The sequence below is a fragment of the Daldinia childiae genome, assembly GCF_008694065.1.
Source record: "Daldinia childiae strain JS-1345 chromosome Unknown Scaffold8, whole genome shotgun sequence".
NCBI lineage: Eukaryota > Fungi > Ascomycota > Sordariomycetes > Xylariales > Hypoxylaceae > Daldinia > Daldinia childiae.
The window spans coordinates 380,702-384,931 of record NW_022984649.1 but is presented as its reverse complement, the minus strand read 5'-3'; positions in this window follow the sequence as shown (position 1 = coordinate 384,931).

The window sequence follows — 4,230 nt, the reverse complement described above, 5'->3', positions numbered from 1 at the left end:
TTATATTATTATAATTATTTTTAAATATTTAATATATTTATTAATTATTATTTTATTTTTATAATTATTTTATATAATANAAAATAATATTAATAATTTTAAATTTATAATTATATTATATATAAAAAAAATAAAATTTATTATTTATATTTATTTAAATTAAAAAATTTTATTAATATATATATTTTTTATTTTATTTATTTTTTATTATTTATATTAAATAAATTATAATTATTATTTAAATAAAACCTTTTATATTATTAATTTAATATTATTTATAATAAATATTATATAAATAATTTATTAATTTTATTTATTAAAAATATTTTTTATATTTAAATTTTTAGAAATTATTATAAAAAATTAATAAATAATTAATAAATAAATAATAAATAATTAATAAATAATTAATAAATAATTAATAAATAAATAATAAATAATTAATAAATAATTAATAAATAATTTTTTAATAAATAATAAGAAATTAATAAACTAATAAAAAAAATAATTAATTAAAATTTATTAAAATACTTTTTAAATATTTTTAATAGATTTTATTATATAAATTTACAAATACGTAAAAATACTTATGTAAATTTATAAATATATACATTTTCCTAAATTTTATATTATATATTATATAATTATAAGATTTTTTTTAAAAAAAATTTATATTTAAATAATTTAATTTTTAAAATTTATTTAAAATTAAAAATTATATTATTATTTTATTTATTTTATTTATTTTATTTATTTTATTTATTTTATTTATTTTATTTATTTTATTTATTTTATTTATTTTTTTTATTTTATTATAAATATTATTAAAAAAATAATTATAGTAAAATTTAATAAATTTAATAAAATAAAATTAAATTAAATTAAATTAAAATTTAAAATAAATATAACGTAATAAAATTAATAAAATTTATATAATTAATAAATCTTTTTTAAAAATATTTTTAATATAATTTTTTAATATTTATTAATTTATATTTTTATTAATTATTTATATAATATTAATTATTATTTTTTATTTTTTTATTAATTATTTTATTATTTTTTATAATATTTTTTATATTTTATTTAATATAAATAATAAAAAATAAATAATATTAATAAAAATATATATTAATAAAATTAATGAATTATTTTAAATTTAATATAATGAAATAATATAAAAATTTTTAATTTATTAAATATTAATAATATATAATATATATAAATTTAATTAAATATTTTAAAAATATTTTAAAATAATAATAAAATAATTAAAATATATTAAAAAATAAATATTATATTTATAAAATATTTTTAATTAATTTTATTAATTTAAAACCCATTTGCGTAAGGTTGAAATAACTAGCGCAAGGTTGAGATGCAAGGTTAACATAACAAAGTTTTACCTTTAACATATTAAAAATCTTTTAACACAAAACCTTAAGTAAACTTAAGGCATAAATTTTATTTAATTAATTTATATAATTAAATAAAAATAATATTATAAAATATATAAATTTTATATTATAATTAAATTAAATAAAATTAAATAAAATTATAAAATAAAATAGAAATTAAAAATATTAATAAAAATTATTATAAAATTATAATATATATTTAAATAAAATAAATATAAAATATAAAAAATATTAATAAAATTATATAATAAAATATATATTTATAATTTATTTTATTTAAATTATGGTTATTATTTAAATAAAACCTTTTATATTATTAATTTAATATTATATATAATAAATATTATATAAATAATTAATAAATATATAAATTAATAAATTTTAAATTTTATATATTATATAATTATAAATTTAATTTTTAAAATTTATTTAAAAAATTAAAAATTATATTATTATAAATATATTATAATTATTTTTAAATATTTAATATATTTATTAATTATTATTTTATTATTTTATTTATATTATTTTATNTTCTTTTCTCCTCTTTCCCTTTCCTCTCTTCTCTTCCCGGCCCCCTTCCCCCGCGCCCCCTCCTTCCGTTTCCTCCTTCCGCCCTTTTTTTTTTCCTCTTCTCCCCCTTCTCCCCCTTCTCGCCCTCCCTCCCTCCCTCCTCCCCTTCTCCCTTCCTCCCTTCCTCTTTTCTTCTTTCTTCCTTTCCTTCTCTCTTTTTCTTTCCCCTTTTCCTCTCTTTTTTCTCCTCTTCCTCCCTTTCTCCCTCTTCGTTTTCCTCTTCTCCCCCTCTTTTCTCTCCTCCTCCCTCCCCTTCCCCTCCTCTCCCCTTTCCTCTTTCCCCCCTTTTCTCTGCTCTTTCTTCTTCTTTTTTTCCTTTTTCCTTCCTTCTCTTCTTCTTCTCTCCCCCCCCCCCGTCCCTTCTCTCCCTCCCCTTTTCCCCTCTTCTCTTCTTTTCCCCTCCTCTTCTCTCCCTCCTCCTCCCCTCTTCCCTCCCTCTTCTCTTCCCTTTTTCTCTCTTCTTCCCTCTTTCTTTTCTTCTCTCCCCTTCTTCTCTCTTTCTCTTCTTTCTCCTCCTCTTTTTTTTTTTCTTTTCCTCTTCTCTTTCTTTCCTCTTTTCTTTCTTCTCTTTCTTTCCCTCTCCTCCCTTCCCCCTCCCCTCTTTCCCTCCTCTTTCCCTTCCTCTTCCTTTTTCCTTTTTCCTCCTTCTTCTTTTTTTCTCTTTTCCTCTTCCCCCCTCTCTTTCTCCTTTTCTTTTCTTCTTCCTTTCTTTCCTCCCCCCTCCCCTTCCTCCCCTCGTTTTCCCTTTCTTTCTCTCCCTCTTTCTTCTTCCTTCTTTCCTTTCTTTCCTCTCCCCTCCTTTTTCTCTTTCCCTCCCTCTCTCTCTCTCTCCTTTCTCCTTTCCCCCCCTTTCTTTCCCCCCCTTTTCTTTCCCCCCTCCTTTCCCCCTCCCCCTTTCTCTCCCTTTTTTTCCCCGCCCTTCTTTCTCCTCTTTCTTTTTTCCTCTTTCCCCTTCTCCCCCCCTTTTCCCCTCTTTTTCCTTTCTTTTCTCCCCCTCTCCTTCTCTCTCTCTCCTCTCTTTCCCCTTCTTCCCTCCTTTTCCCCTTCCTCCTCCTCCCCTCCTCTCTCTCTTTTTTTCCTTTCTCTCTCTTCCTTCTTTTCTCCCTTCTTTTCTTCCTTTTTTCTCCTTCCCCCTCCCGCTTTTCTTTCTCTATCCCTCCCTTCCTCCCTTCCCCTCCTCCTCCTCTCTTCTCCTTCCTCCCTTTTTCCCTCTCCTTGCCCTTCCTTCTTCCTCCTTTTCTTTCCCCTTTCCTCCCTTCTCCCCCCTTTCTCTCGCTTCCCCTTCTTCCTCTCCCTTTTTTCCCCTTTTTTCCCTTCTTCCCCCCCCCTTCTTTTTCCCTTTTTCCCGCCCTCTCCCCCCTCTTTTCCCCCGCTTCTCTCTCTCCTCCTCCTTTCCCCTTCTTTTTCTTTTTCCCCTTTCTCTCTTTCCTCTTTCCTTTCTCTCTTTCTTCCTTCTTTTTTTGTTTTTTTCTTCCTTCTTTCTCCCTTTTTTCTCCTTCTTTTTTCTTTCTTTCCTCTCCCTCCTCCTTTCTTTTCCCTCCCTTCCTCCGTTTTCCCCTCTTCTCTTCTTTTCCCTTCCTTTTCCCTCCCTTTCTCTCCTCTTCCTCCTTTTTTCTTCCCTCCCCTTTTTTTCCCCCTCTCCCTCCCTTTCCTTCCCTCTTTTCCCCCCTCCTCCCTCCCCTTTCTTTTCCCTCTCTTCTTTCTCTCCTCTTTCTTCTTTTTTCCTCCCTTTTTTTTTTCGTTTCCCTTCCTCCCCTTCCTTTCCCCTCTTTCTCCCTCTCTTCTTTCTTTTTTCCTCTTCTTTTCTCTTCTTTTTCCCCTCTCTCCCTCCTTTTCCCTTCCTCCTTCTCTTCTATCCCTCCCCCCCCTCCCCCTCCGCCTTTTCTCTTTTCCTCCCGCTTTTCTTTTTCTTTTTCCTTCTTTTTTTCTTCTTTCTCTTCTTCCCCCCTTCCTTTCTTCCTCCTCTTTTTTTTTCTCTTTTTTCCTTCCTTTTCCTTCCCCTCCTCTCCTCCTCTCCTCCTTTTTCTTTCCCTCTTTCTTCCTTCTTTCCTTCCTTTTTTCTCCTCCTTCTTTCCTCTCTTTCTTCTCCCTACTCCCTTCCCTCTTCTTCTTTTTCTTCTTTTTCTTCTTTTCTTCTTTTTCTTCTTTTTCTTCTTTTTCTCCTTTGTTTTTCCTCTCTTTTTTTTTATTTTTTTTTCTCTTTTTTTTCTTTTTTCCTTTTTTTCCTTTTTTTTCCTTT